Source organism: Syngnathus acus, chromosome 14 (genome assembly GCF_901709675.1).
Source record: "Syngnathus acus chromosome 14, fSynAcu1.2, whole genome shotgun sequence".
Classification (NCBI taxonomy): Eukaryota; Metazoa; Chordata; class Actinopteri; order Syngnathiformes; family Syngnathidae; genus Syngnathus; species Syngnathus acus.
Genome location: NC_051099.1, coordinates 5,678,784 through 5,694,858, shown reverse-complemented (window position 1 = coordinate 5,694,858; position 16,075 = coordinate 5,678,784). Strand labels below are relative to the sequence as shown.

The window sequence follows — 16,075 nt, the reverse complement described above, 5'->3', positions numbered from 1 at the left end:
TATGTTATGTTATGTTATGTTATGTTATGTTATGTTATGTTATGTTATGTTATGTTTCTTAACTGTGAAAAAAGTCTGTCCGTTGAAAGGAAAATGTGACCAAAAACAGCAATGTAAGATTTATGGCATTATTTGTGCATGTTAATGTCAATTGAGTCCCAAAAAAAGTGAGCTGATTTCACCTGATGAGACAGTCTGAGTGATAAACAGAAAAGCGCTGTATTCCTCCTGACTCATCGCCAACATTTCCGTTAAACGACCTCGTCAATTTTTGCCCTTGAAATTTGTTTCGTCCAGTTTTGAGTCACGGTTTCCCGCCTTTGAATTTGCACTCTTGTTGATGCATGGCGAGTGAGGGAGCAAGCAGTGCGGCGCATTGTGTCCCCGCCGGCATGGGGCTCGTTGCAGCGGGGGAACGGTTGCAGCGGCACTGGCGCTCCCAGGACGCTGGCGAGCACTGTTAGCAACTTTCAAACGACTTCCCTCGGGCGCCACTGAGCAGATGCTATGATGTGGTGCTGGCTGCGGTGCGGCTTTTCTTCCCTTGCTTTAGTTAGTTCTTTTTTTGTTTGCTGATACAAACATCATTGTCCACAGCTTCTTTAGAAACTGATGTTTGGATTTTGTTAATTTTGCTGTTAGTTTTCACCTGTTTCTCCACCTTTATGCTTTAAATATTGACTCGTACCAATTTTCTTTTTCAGAAATCAACCAAAAGTTTGGGTAAAACACAATCCTGTATATTTATTTGTTTGTTGTGGTGTTGCCATCTTATTGTTCGGCAGTGACTTTTAGTGTGTATGGCTTTAAAAGGTGGTGAGTGACATGGGCGTCGCCGAATAAGTAGAGTGGATTGTCCCTGTGTTTTTACTGACCTGTTGTGGAAAAAAACATTCTGGTTGCCTCATAGTTTTGTTCACTTGACCGAGGGTACTTAAAAACAATCCCCCAAAATATTCCGGAGTTTTATCTTTGGCCTTTCCATTCATAGATGTCATTTGCCAACGCGAGCGGCAATAAATATCCGGTTTGATATCGCAGCCGTAATGGAATTGTTTGCTCTGCTGCCATTACAGGAAAAAGGTCAGCGCTGATAACTGACATTGAGCGCCCACATAAGCCTTGACTGCTCTTTGTTTTTTTTTCTTCTTTCATGACGATTTGCAGAGGTTGATTCGTTTGGCGTTTACTTTGCAATTATATGTCGTTTTTTCATGTGTTTGAGGATATTAGTGGACCGTGACTGGGAGGAAAATTACCCTTACTTGTAATTATGTATTTCTTTATGTGCAAGTAGCGTTATATGAAGTCATGCACAAGAAGATGAGAGAATGGGGGAAGAAAATAAATTACATTTCGCAATTGGAATTTCAAGGCCAGCGTGACCACTTATAACTTTTTGATAACTGCCAACTAAATGACTGCCATTAATGCCCACTTTGGAAAAGGCCCTTTTTTTTTTTCTGCCAAAGTTCTAAAGACAGAAACTGCATTAGGATTTTTCTTTTATTTGGTCATTTTTGAAAAATATGTTGATTGTGGCAACATATTACTACATTTGTGACACTTAATCCTTATCTATTTTTTTTAAATGAGAATTTAAAATAAATTTCATTCCATTAATATATACTATATAAAATATTATAATTAAGAACCCCAAAGACATCATTGATAATTGCTTTTTTTTTTTTTAATAAATTTGGGCAAATCCTTAAATGTTTTCAATCCCTGTTTTGACTCCAGTCTCGCTCTTGCTGATTTCATGTCGGTAGTGATTCATCAATTCAACACACTAGACCGAATTCAGAATGCTTATTTAATCGCTATGCCATCTTGAGTTACATTTGACTGAAGCGCACATAACTTTCTAGTATTGCCACGCTTCTTTTTTTAAACCTTCCTTTTCACACCAATTTGTCACCGTATTTAATAACGAGCTGCTAGCTTTTGCATGAAACCCGTTAGCGCCCTCACAGGATCCTTTAAACACTTTTCGGGCGAAAGACAACACCTCAAGAGGAAACGTCGAATTTAAATTGGCGTCGCAGAAAAACAGCAGACGTTAGTATTCATGAAATTAATATTTCATTTGTAGCCATCAGCAGCTTGCTGAGAGTTGGGCTCTCTCTCTTTCTCGCTCGCTCGTTGTGTCACAAATAAATGCAGGGGAAGCTGCACGGCATTTCTATTTTCAGCCCTAAACAGAGACCAAGTAGGAAGTTCCCAGGCAGTGCAAGTTGCGCTATGACCATAATGTTCAGCCCTTGGGAATTTGCTTCCCTCTCTTTATTGCCTATAGATGGAATACAAATTGAAGAAAGTTGATGCTTTCTTTTATTTTTTTTACGGATAGTTTACTACTTAGCAAGCCACGCTGAATAAGAGGACAAGTGTGTTTGTTTCAAGCTGTTCTGGCCTCTCAACTGATGTCTACTGACCTAAAAAAATAAACAAGCAAAAAAGCAAACGGTACATTTTAAGCACTGAAATGTTCAACTGAACCATATATTAATAAAAGTCAGCTAGCTTGATGCTAACATATAATATGAAACACCATAGATCAGCTCATGTTGATGAGACTACTGTAGATATTGAGCCGGACGAACATAACATTTTGAATTCAAAGTTTTGCTTGCTATTATAATTCATGCAATTATGAGGCTTTTTACCACTTTGAATTAAAATCCAATGCATATATGTTGCCGCTTGTAAACGCGTGGTGAATTTCATTGACTGGTTGTTTATTGTTTATTTGTATAAGACGTAGCAGTGCATTGCAAAGCTCTATTTCCTCAATTGTTGTGGCTTTTTTTCCCCTCCATTTTTTTCACGACAGCAATTATTTTCAAGCAGTGCACCATAAAATTAGCGTTAAAATTGTTTCATGACACAACACCGGGAGGGGCGGGGTGCTCAGATATGCCCGTGCGTCTTACTCTTCTTGAATGGATAATGAAAACCTTCCCTCGCGTCACACAAAAGACGGCAAATGAAGCTCAACAAATAGTGACAAGCGTGCACAGCACTGCAGTGAACATCTGCCGCCTGCCGTCGCAGTCGTTTACTCCTTCTCCGTTACGCCGTTCATTAAAACGTACCTCTTTGCTTCAATCAGGAATTTCCCCCTCCATATTTTCAACTGAATAAAGGATGACAAAATTCAAGCTGATAAAGGCTAGTTTGACCTTAGCATGCTTGTAGCACCCTCAAGTTAAGGCGATACGTTTTTATATAGCAGTCGCAAATTTGGAATACATGCTAGCTTCTCAGAAAAAGAGGTGCGATTTCCCGACAGGATTTCGTATTGTTGCGCTAAATATTTTTTACGGGACTGACGGCTAATGAAGTTGGAGGCGCTGCGGTGTGTTGTCATTAGCGTAACCCCCGCAGGCTAAACGTTATGCGTGGCGGCGGCTTCCTGAGCCGCGACTAGCCCCTCGCGCTTAGCGGACAAAGCCGCCAGTGTGAGGGTAACTTCAGGTCGCTGGACTGGCCTGTTTAGCATGGGGATCGTGGCTTGGCCTTACTTTAACCGACTTAATTACCCTGACAGCCTCCAGCTCCCTAGCCTGAATTTATTATCTTTAACCCAGTCCGAAGAGGGTGACCAAAAGCGGCGCTTACGCCAAAGCAACAGGTTTCGGGAACTGAGTGCTGCCTTGAGACATGAGCGCTCCAAGTTATGAGCGGGGTGCTTGGACAAATATCAAAAAGAAAAAGTCATTACCATCTTGTCGACCTGCTCTCGGTTATTACCAATGAGGAAGAAGCTTTCTATGAAGTTCAACATCTCAGGATTGGAATTGGCTGATTCTTATCATCAGACGGACTTCTAAAATCCTGCTCCACTTATTGGCTTTCCACGCAACCTTCTTGTATGCTTTACATGAAGTTCCCTCTGCGAGCATAATATAAAAGAACGTGTGATCCTTTTCCGCGCATAGATGCGTTTAAATGGCTCTTTGCCGCATTTGTTTATGAAGATGAGTATCTCGAGGGGCCGATGCCAAATGAATGAGCGAGACCGGCAGGCGTGTGGCCTGTTTTTTTTTGTTTTTTTTTAATTTACCGCCGCCACCACATTGCGAGGCACTTTGCTGCCATTCTAGTCGAATGCTACTACACCATAACTGCTGTCTAATAGTGCGAAACTGCCAAATGAAGTGGAATGTTGAGAACGTCGAGGGTTGGACTGGGCTTGTAAAGAGGCTGCCGCGTTTACACTGACTAAAAATTGGCAATTTAGAGATTATTTTACAAAAACAAGTCGTCTTTAGAGTTTTGGGTGCAAAGATGTTTGGAAAGGTTTCCAAAAATAGAGCCGCTCATTGAGACTGCGCCTTATAATCCCAAAAATACTCCAGGTGACTTTCTTCAGATTTCTAATTGGCTCAAAAGATCGAGGAATAACAGCGGAAGGCCTTTGCAGTCTTGTAAATGCTTTCTCTCAGGAATACCGTATTTTCCGCACAGTAAGGCGCACCTAAAAACCTCCAAATTTCTCAAAAGCCGACAATGCGCCTTATAATCAGGTGCGCCTTATATATGGACCAATATTGAGCCACTACAGCAAGCGTGTCCAAAGTCTGGCCTATGGGCCAAATGTATATATCTTTGTATATGGACAAAGTTTTAAAATGGGCCATTCATTGAAGGTGCGCCTTATAATCCGGTGCGCTTTGTATATGGACAAAGTTTTAAAATGGGCCATTCATTGAAGGTGTGCCTTATAATCCGGTGCGCCTTATAGTGCGGAAAATATGGTAGTTTATTGTGGTTTGACTCAACCTGTTTTAGGAATCGGTTGGAAAGTGCCTTCCTCCAAGGTGAATATAGATCATTAGAATTATTCTCGCACAGATCGATGACCTTGAGGGAGTCGGGCTTGTACGACGAGCAAAAAGCGGCGTATTCTTGTATCAAAGTCTGAACGAGTGAGTGGCAGGCTGCGTCCTAAATTTAAGATAAGGCAACATGCATAATGGGCTGGCTGTGTGTGTTATCAGCCAGCCAGCACGACAACAATAGATGAATAGCACAAATTAGGGCGTCAGCACTTTGGCAAACAATGAGCCGATCGGGGAAAAGGTAATGGAGACTGCCAAATTGCAGGAAGAGCGCTTGAGATAATGGGGCGATGTATTTTTCATTATTTAGTTTTTTAATGCAAAAAAAAAAAAAATGCATTCGGAAGGAATGGAATCAAGAATAGTGTCGAATAGAGGGATAGCGGAACAAAACACAGAACACATCGTCATGACAACACGAGGGTGACGTTTGCCAGTCGAGCCAACTCCTCATCCCCCCCCCCCCGTATAATGTTATTCCGAACGCCCGCCCGGCCGTTCTGTCTAGAAGCGACGCCAAAGCGGGTCAAGCACGTCTGCCCCGACACGCCTCTCCACGGCCGGGTTATGTAAAGCTGAAGGGGCTAATCGAGTGACCGTGTCCAATAGAAAATGTATTGCGGGTGCATTTGCGCCTGACAAGGATTGATGGGATACATTACTCTTGAGAAATTGGGGTGGCGGCGGGGGTGGCAAAGTGCTGGAGAATGTTCCAGTGCGGCCCGGTTCTGCCCGGCGTTGGCGACAGATTGGAGGCTCTCATCCGACTCGCACGCAAAATGGCCGTCACTTGTGCCTTTTATGTTTCGCCCCGCATTCAAATTGGATTCCCCGAAAGGGGACCTTATGGATTCTTTAACGCTTTAAAGCGTGTCAGTGGAAGGCGGAGTCAAGGGGTCACGGGGTGAAGAGTGTTCACGCCCCGCCTGCCCACTGATGACGACGTCGCTCTGTTTAAAATGCTTTTCACCTTGGGCCCCGTTGGCGAGTGTGTGTGTGTTTGGCCATGAGTGAATGCAGATATTTTATAACAGGCAGGCAAGCCCATTCACTCGCTAGATCTTCGGATTAAACATTCCTTCAGCTCCTGATGGACGGCGGCATGATTGGCGAAGCTCTCCGAGGCAAACATTTTGACCGAGTGTGCCGACGTGTAATTATTTCTGATTTGATGTGAAATTCCTGACCGCAAGGGTGGGAGGAATGTTCAAAAGGATCTGCTTTCAAAAGAACTTGAAGCTCTTACTTACAAACAGCTCAACTTTTGGAGCTTGACTTGTTTTAACGAAGGTCTGTTTTTAAAAATCACTGTTGTATAAATGATACTTTTTGTTTTTGACCAATGTATCTGGCAGTATTTGTGTCTTTGTTTCGGTCAGTCGCATTTGTGTACCGCAAATGGAGTTTTTTGAAATCCCCTGACAACCTGGTTGAAAGTTTAACGGTAGCGAATTTTCCTCGCTCGTAGGTGTTCTCGGTGCCGGCTCCGGGTTTGCAGATTAGCACATAAGCAGCGGCGCGCTTTCCTCCCCTCCTCCTCATGGAGGACCCACACAAGTGCTGAACTTTTGTTACCCTTGGAGAAATGAGCAAAGCCTCAGGTGGATCACAGGCGTAAAAAAAAAAAAAAAAAAGCATCGTCACGGTGTCTGGATTACATTTCACAGCATTTCTGTCATCTGTCAAGAAAAGAAAAGTGTAAATAGGAAAGAATAATACGAAAAGACTTTACATCTTGCTGACGCAATCAGTTCTCCATGACTCAGCAGTTTTCTTGGTGAACCAATGAACGATTCATCGTTTCGTTTGCTGAATTTGAACAGCTGTATTTTTTTGTCATTGGCGACAATGCTCCGTGTCGCTGTACCGTATTTTCCGGACTATAAGGTGCACCTAAAAACCTAAACTTTTCTCAAAAGCCGACAGTGCACCTTATAGTCCGGTGCGCCTTATATATGGACCAAATTCCTAAATTTAAACTGGCCCGAAGCATTGTGTCATTAAATCAATCATACGTGGCCCGCTGAAGACTATGAATCATGAATCAAAAAGACTATGGATCATTATTTTGTGATTATAAAGTAATTTTTTGCGTCTGAAGTTGAAATAAAAAAGATAAAATGGAGAATGATTTGATTTGGATTAAAAATCTGACATGATGCATTAATGGTGCGCCTTATCGTCCGGTGCGCCTTATATAAGGACAAAGTTTTAAAATGGGCCATTCATTGACCGCCTTATAGTCCGGAAAGTACGGTAATTGTTTTGCTCATCTACTATGCTAAGCTGCTGAGGTTTTAAAGGTTAGTCAATTAACAGCCAGCCAATTGTCCACTCTGGTTTAATGTCACCCATGTCACTCAGTGGCCTCGGTCAGCTCAGTGGCCTAGTGGTAGAGTGTCCGCCCTGAGACTGGAAGGTTGTGGGTTCAAACCCCGGCCGGGTCATACCAAAGACTATAAAAATGGGACCCATTGCCTCCCTGCTTGGCACTCAGCATTAAGGGTTGGAATTGGGGGGTTAGATCACCAACTGATTCCCGAGCGCGGCACCGCTGCTGCTCACTGCTCCCCTCTCCCCCAGGGGATGGATTGAAATCACACGGGGATGGGTTAAATGCAGAGGGCAAATTTCACCACACCCAGGTGTGTGTGTGACGATCATTGGGACTTTAATCTTTTAATCTTTAATCACCATCCCTAGCCCTCCCCCTCCCAAAGGAAGGGTTTTATAGGAAAGGTCCGGACTGGGAGTTTTTGAGCCATGATACTCCACTTGCAATGTTAGTTAGTATCTTTGTGCCTGCCATCTAAAATTCCCTTTTTTATATCTCACTACTGTATATTGGGCTGACCTAGACCAATGTTCAGAACTTTTGAACCCTTCTGACAAATCAGGCAGGCATGTGTGTGGGTTGAATGTTTCTTCCAACGCCTGTGATATCAGAATCAAACACTTTCCTCTCCTCCCTTTGGGCATAGCTTTAACCCTACGTCTTCCTATTATACTCGTTGTACAATTTTCCAAGCTCTTTTGTAGTTCAACAAAGATGAGTTCATTTAACAGGGTTCATGTTTTGCAAACACAAGCGGCCAAATACCCAGCGGCTCCTTGATAGTCTGTAGGTGAGTTTAACCCGGAGCAGGAGGTCGTGTTGCCGGACGCCGTAACCCTGCCGAGGGTAAAGCGGCTATGAGGCGCTCATCCGGCTGGCCCTTTTTAAAAGCCGGGGAGACTTAAATTGCGCTTTGAAACTTGAAGGGTGTTCTCGGTCAGGCTGTTGGTTTTAAGCCACACGTCCCGCAGCCACGCCAAATATTGTTTTCATGTCGTTCTGCCGTGTTTGTCGTTTGACACGCCATTCATCATCCCTTTACTGGATTGAACGGTGCCTACGGGTTTGCTGAGTTTTATTGGCAAAGATTTTTCTTTTTTTTTTTGCTCATATGTTTAGTTACATGCCTCTGTTGAGTGAAATGATTTGTCCTAAGCATCTGAACACATCACTAATCAGTTTTGTTCTATCTCGTTCTTCTAGTTTGGGGCATCGACCTTAAGATTAAATCTCATGATAGCGGAGAATCGCATTAAATTTTCCAGCGTTCTTATCTTGACAAGTATATCTTGATTTTACTTAGCACCTTGTTTGTTTAGCGGCTGCTAAACATTGTAGCATCTTCTCTTTTGATGTCGAGGCACGTTTGGCGACGCGATTGGACATGCGTGCGTGGTGTCTGTACCACGTGGCACTTTGCAGCCCAGGCGGAAAATGTACTTTTGGGTTTTTTTTTTTTTTCTTCCCCTTCCCTTGCAGCGGCATTAATCATGCCGTTAGTGGAAGTGCAGCTTGAAGTATAGATCAGAGGCTGGTTTGGTCGCTGCCCCCGAGTTTGGCACCAAAACAAGAGCCACTCATCAGGTTCCGCTTCGACTTATAGCCTACAGGCGTGCTTGTGACATTTCTCCGTTATAGGATACGCCGAGGAAATGCTAATGAAGGGGCAACGGGAGGAAATGTCATTTTTCCAAAGACGTGCCGCTATTTTTTTTCAAACGCCCGGCGCTCTCTCCTGGTCACGTAAAACAGAAAAGTGGTTACGGAGCCCGACTTTTGACTTTAGTCATGACCTGTAGGGGTCTCGCGGAGATGCACACCATCAGGGACACAATGGCGGATGGCACCAAAGTGTGTGTGCGCTCGTGTATGTGTTGGTTGGGGGGGCTTGCTGGAGGGGTTTATCTTAGTCATGGTAATTGGTTTTGCCGGTGTGGAAGTAGGATCATTCGAGAAAACCTCATTCAGTCTGACTCCGTCCCATTTATCTGTCTGGAAAGCTGCAGGGGGAAAAAGGGGTGAGGATGGGGGAGGCAGGCAGGGGAGGGAGGAGAGACTTGCTAGTGCTGCAGCAAAATGCATTTTCATACAAAGGCTCGGCAAAAGTGAGCATGTGCGAAGGTGCAATCTGACGCCAGCGTAGAATGAAAGATGGCCAGCGAGCGCGCTCCGTTGTCCTGAAATCTCCTCTCACTTTGACACTCAAGCCAAAAATCCGACCTTTGAATTTCTGCTTGCTATTACCTAAGGCATATTCAAGGTGATGCGCTAATGGATACGCGGCGGAAATTCTGACAATCGGATTCAATACTTTTATGTGGTCCACTTTGCAAACAAGAATATCCATGAATACGGAATGTATCACATCAATACATCAGCAGAAATCATCTCAGTTTCAGCTTGGATTAATAAAAGGGGAAATTGAAATCCACGCTTTTAGCGCCGCTTTGTCCTATTCTCATTTCTGTTGCAGAGTAGCCAAGGCAGACAGCGCCGGACAGCCGGATGTCTCGTTATTTGAATTTGCGGCAACCGGTTCTCCAGTCCATCGAATATTCCGGGACACTTTGTTGAAGAGGTGAAACGTATTGGTTTCGAGCACCTGCTCTACGTGTCAAGGTTGTTAGTCTGGATTCGTTGAGTGAAAGTAGAAACATAAAGCAACGTGTATTTGGGTAGGTACTGATACAAACAGTCGCTTCTTTTTAAGTTTGATCACCCAGCTTTCATTCTGCCATCCTACCATTTCACGCCCACAAGGCCTCAGACCACGCTTGTGAAAATCTTGGAAGTAGCGAGAAGAGGTGCGCTCGTATTCTGAGCCGACATCAATGGTGCCATTTTCTCGAGTTCTTCAAAAGGTAGCGTTCCCCCGTTGACCCCTGAGGCTCTCAAAGGACCAGCAGAGTTTGCAACGTGCTAACTCCACAGTGCGCTTTGTGGATATTTTCAACTGGGTTGGAACTTTGCAGACACAACTCGCCTTTTCAACCAGCGTTGCTAGAAAATATCAATACATGAAGCAGGCGGTCGAAGTGTATTTGAGGCGATGGGCGGCTTCGACGCCAGGAATCAAAGAGTCCTCGGTGGACAGAAAATGAGATGATGAATTTTTGATGCTTCTTGGCACCCGTACGGTGTTCTGCAAATAGCACCGCTGGGCTCGTTGCGTGCCAGAATTTGCAAACGTGGAATCTCACTGAGCTATTCTTAATTGTTAACCTTTTATTCAGTCACGCCGGTGGAGAAATGAAAATGTAGTCGCGACTTGACATAGGATCACGATGGCTTTGACTTTCATTACGTGCTGCCATTCCAGTTGGTGATATGATAAAGGTCAGTTGGTGGCAAAACAACAGTTATTTGTTAGCATGGACGGCTAACTGGCTTGACAACAAGTACTCTCTTGGTCTCCTGAGCATCACATGAAGTATTGGCGCAATTTTTGGGACGACCAACCCAATTGCTCTGGGAACAGCTTGTTTATTGGTCTAAACTGGAACCGCTATAGATTTAATTAAAAGTAGACCACCGTTTCCAAAGTACACGAGAGAGTCTAAATGTCAACATTTGTCATGCTAATGTCTGCGAGCGTAATTTGAAGTGAGGATAGTTTGACAGCAATGTGGGACATTTCCAAACACATTTCAATCATTTATCACATGTGAAATGCTTTAAAGGGGACTCCCAAGTAACAAATGGTATCATTTTGCATATTGCTTCCCCCCTTTGGCACATGCCGCCTATGGACCAGGGATTTTTGGTTTCCGTCCGCCGTACCGCAGAACATCTTCATCCCTGCCAGAGTCTCCGAATTAATCAACAACTTGGGAATTGTACGATAATAGCTCTCAGAGCCATCTGCATGATCCTTCAACTTCTGGCCCAAGAGGGGAGCAGAAGTCATCAAATCTGATCGGACGAAAAAAATTATCAATTTTGTTTGATCAGTTCAACTGGGATAGTCCAATTTGGAGTGTTGGATGTAAGTCAACTGCTCCTTCAAGACAGTTTGTGCCGCATTTCTACAGCTTGCCCCAGCTGTTTTCTACTTCCGAGCAGTATGGCAACAGATTGCAAATAATACCTCGCTTCACTCATCAAAAGAACAGCCGCAGCTGTTGAATGGTATTCCGAAGACGTTCGCTCTATCCATTAGTGTGATTTTTTTTTTTGTAGGTCATTACATGTTGCTTCTCCATGCTGAGATGTGGCTTGATACATATTTACCGTAATTTTCGGACTAAAAGTCGCTCGGAATATAGGTCGCATTAGCCATAAAATGCACAATAACGTGAAAAATAACATATATAAGTCGCTCCGGAGCATAAGTCGCATTTTGGGGGGAAATCTATTCGACAAAGTCCAACAGACATGAACGAGCACCAACAGGCTAAACGATAGGTATGCTAACGTGACATAAACACAAACGAAGAGCTGAGAACGGGCCTGACGTAACATTCAGAGTTATTAAAAAAGCTATTACATAAATAACACGTTTATAAAACCATCTGTCACTCCAATTCATTAAATCCATCGATCGTCCTTTGTCAACAATGGGTGCGCTTGCACTTCAAAATATTCCACAGGCCCATATAACGATATAGAAATTAGATATCAAATAACTATTATATAAGCAATAATATTATCAAACCATCTGTGCACTCTAAATCATTAAATCCATCGATCAAATTCCTCGTCCCTTGTCAACAACGCCGCGCGTGCGCCCTGACGTCAGCCTCGTCGTTATTCCACAAATCTAGTATATAACTATATTGTAGCGTTAACAAAGTACAAGGAAAGACGTGGGTTTGGTAAACGGCTCTTTATTTAACAAAACTAACTTCCAGGCGTGTGGCGGCGTGGACTTCCAGCCACGGAGGTGGAAGAGAGATCCATAGAATAGGACCGGGCGTGCGTAAAAGCCATGACCGAGCCCCATCCACCGTACCCGGACAGCCACCCGGCCGAGCGCCGGCCCCCGACTTCTATCCACGGAGGTGAAAGAGAGCTCCGTAGAGTAGGACCGGGCGTGCGTAAAAGCCATAATAGTTTCTCAAACCTTCTGTGTCACTCCAAATCCTTAAATCCTTCAAACTCTTCGTCCTCCGTGTCACTTAGAAACAAAGCCGCTAATGATGCCGGTAGTACGTGGGGCCCTTCGTCATCTTCGTCATCCCGTGATCAATCTTTGTCCTTTTTGTAAACAATCGCCGCGCCACGCCGCGTCGCGCTGCTGACGTCACTTGCAATTCAAATTACAGTAATCCCTTGCTACATCGCGGTTCCACTTTTTTTTTTTTTTGAAGATTTTTGAAAAAAAACACAAGTCGCTCCTTATTATAAGTCGCGCCCCCACCCAAACTATGAAAAAAAACCGCGACTTGTAGTCCGAAAATTACGGTACGTTGCATACACATCGGCTACGGCGCATGAAAAGAAAAAATGTATGTCTGCTTGCGTTATTCAACCTTGTAGGTCAGAAACGCTTGGAAGCTCCTCTTTTGTATTCACTGTCCTTGAAGAAGCAATTAAAAGTAAGGCGAATCATATACTCTGATAACATTTTACGGGCCCATCTGGCGACATGGATTATTTTCTGAGAATGTTAGGAGGAAATGACACGTAATCTACCTGCTATTAGTAAAAGTCGTTAGTCTTTACGGTGTTTGCGCAACGTGGCGCCATCTCGGCTCAAAGCCAAACTGCAGCTCATAATTTAATCAACTGCAGATGAAGAGAACATTTTTTACAAACACATTTTGGAAATTATAAACAGTTAACCGTTTCTTCAATAATCTTTCGTAGCAATTGGAAAATGGAAGCGTTTACGGGAGGAATTGCCACTATTTGAGCAAATACGCTAATTTACTTGGTATGGCGTTCTCTCCGTAAGCAAAACATCCCAAAATGAAATTGATCTAATGCACCAGCAATGGCGAAATTCAATTTGGTAATCTTGGAACGTTAAATGGGTAAAGCATCATTTAAAGCCACAAAGCATTACAGCGACGCTATGACGGATTAGGCTCCCATTACTCACCATTTGTTATTCAATAAATCATTAATGGCCTCCATGAATAGCACCGCTGATGGACTCGAGCTGCGGCTAGCGTGCGCGACTCGGCGTTGCTGATGCATCAAAATCTGCGGGAGAATGAGGCGCGCGGCGAGCAACCCCGCGCGGCGTTCCCTCATGCAATGCATTATGTATAGCTTTTTGGCTGTTGACGCCATCGCTGGTGCATTATGGCTTTATGACAGTTTGAAGCCTGGAAACCAATAACTCCCGGTTGCCGGTTTTTTTTTATTTTTTATTTTAAATAAATCCTTCTACTGTTGGGAACCGCATTCCACCAAATGGCAATCATGTTGAAAAATGACCTTCTTTGTGATTATTTCATAAAAGACAATGTGATACGATGTAGTGTTCAAGAATGAAATGATTTTAAAAACATATAGATAGACTTAGAATAGAATAGAATGCCCTTTATTGTCATTTTACAACTTAGTTGTACAACATAACTCGGATAGCTGCTCCCTTCCTAATGCAAACATTACAAAATTTAAAAAAGTATAAAAGGAAGTCTGAGAATAACAGTGAAAGATCTTATCTACAGTATAGCTATTAGTCTAAGAATGAAGGTTAAAAAATCTTATTTACAGTATGTTCAATGTGGGTATATGTATTAACATGAATGAGGTTTGCACAGAAAGTAAATAATAGTTATTGCACGTAGTTTTTAAAGGAGTATCGGTGTTGTATTATAGCTTGATCTGATATGAACACCGTACAATGTAAAATGAAGATGCAAAAATTCCCAGCTAAAAATCAACCCTGCCAAAAATCATCCGATTTTTGCCGATTTGTTTTTCAGAGCCAATTCTTTTCTACATGTCAAGATGTGCAGCAAACACAAACACAATCCTAACAAAGCTAACAAAATACAGCCTTGTAATTTCACACTTGCTGGGTGGTCAGGCACTCAGACCAAAACAATTTGTATACAATCAAAAAGCCACTTTTCCATAATTTAGCCCTTTGAGTGCTGGACTTTGGAGAATCGGCAAAAAACAGATTCTAACCTTGCCCCTCATAATGTTCCTATTGTTGCTTGGTCTGCATGTCAATTATCGTACTCCCACATGTACTTTCTAGATCAATACGTCCAGACAAATAACAGCATAGAGCAGCATATCGACATCCGGGGCCAACGTCCCTGCTACCTTTTGATGAAAAATAAATAAAAGCCGCGCCGCCGCCGAACAGTCGGCACACTGCCGGCCGGGCCGGCCCTCCCCTCCCTTCCATCACTGGGCCTTTCGGGCTCGGTGATGCATCGCTGTGGGAGTCTTGGTTGTCACCCAGGCAACTAGCGGCGTAGCTGAAACAACCTCAGGCAGGGAGCCTGGCAGTGACACAGACACCTCCCCTCATTCCCGCCTTGCATTGCTCCATCACTCATGCCTTCTTACGATTTTAAAGCACTTCCCTTGCATCACGGCGTGTCAAGGAAACTGCCATTTCCAAAGAGCCATCAGCGGCATCTGCCAGCGTGGAAGCACAAAATGATGGACACACTGACGGCCACCGCGAGCATCCTGGCAACCATATGTCGTTATCGCATGCTTATTTTAAAGGTTTTTTTTACTTTTTTGTTGGGATGCTCGACATATATTTTGTGCAGGCGGTTACTTGGCTGGTGGTGGACAAAGATGCTTTCAACACAGCAACTAAAGGAGAACAATTAGGAGGAGGCAAACGACACGTTGTCCATATCGCTAGAGCATGAATCGGTCAGGCTGGTTGGGCTCGCGACAGGTCGTTGCCTCGAGAGAGATCATGGCAGAACAGAGATCATCCTTGAGCACTTTAAGAAATATAGTTTCTTTTCACTTCGAGCAAGTCCGGTGAATTCACAGAGGACCGCAAGAAGCATGTAGCACGTCAAGGCTGTATTTATAGAAAGTCCCGCCAGGCAACCGTGCCCTGATTCTTGGGGAAAACACAAATAGAATATTCATATAGTGAGACCATTATTGGACCAGGAATCAGTGTAAGGTACATCCCCATTTTTCTCTGTCAGCAGGTTTGTGCGTTGAATATACGTACTTGTGTGTGTTTTTTTTATTTTTTTATTTTGTTTTTTTTAGTTTGTTGCTCTGGAACGTCTTCAGAATTGGCATTGTCGCTTTTGTGTTTAAAAAACAAAACCAATATCAATTTGTCATGATGTCACACACCCCTGCAGGAGTTCCAGGATGTTGCCAGCAGATGTTCCCATCATGCATCAGGTGCAATATTGGGCTTTTTCATTGCGTCAAAGCTTTCTTTTTAATTAATTTGGTGTGAAATATTGAAACGTGGTGTTTGGTCACTCTTTGCATTTAGCATAATAAGCACCGGCGCTCTGTTGGGCTCCTGCTAATCAGAAGCGTCATCGCTTCCGTTAGCTTTCCGGACTCATACGTTTGGCTTGTGGGATTTGCTGAGGAAGGACAGTGGCTGAAAGAAAGAAAGATAGAGAGAAAGACAGGGAGGGAGGGAACGTCTGCCGCTGATAAGCTGCAGGCAAGGAATTCACTAAGCACTGCGGTATTTGAGATGATGAATCAGGGATAATCGTCATTCCCGCGGTGAATGTTGTCATCTTGGGACCTTTTCTTCAGAGGCAACATTTACCTGTCACTGCGTCGGCACTCCAAGGTGCAATAATGGGCTCAATCTTTCTCCAAGGCTTGAGTTTTCTTCCTTCCTTATATTTTCACATTTTTTATTTTTTTTTATTTTTAGAGACTGTACATCTCTGCGGGATGAATTGATAAGAATTGATGTGGGCTAAATGGACCAGCTTCTAATTGCTGCCAGTGGAGGCTGATCTCCATCGCTGGC

At 43.6% G+C, this 16,075-nt stretch overlaps 1 protein-coding gene and 1 long non-coding RNA gene across 5 annotated transcripts in view; both read left to right on the top strand.

Moving 5' to 3' along the window:
- LOC119133877 lies at positions 1-4,263 on the top strand. Its single transcript, XR_005100212.1, has 2 exons — positions 1-113; positions 173-4,263. It is a non-coding gene; the product is annotated as an uncharacterized LOC119133877 (long non-coding RNA).
- Positions 1-16,075, top strand: part of cadm1a (cell adhesion molecule 1a) — a 146,912-nt gene that overhangs the window by 16,992 nt on the left and 113,845 nt on the right. The gene's annotated exons all lie outside the window — the stretch shown is intronic.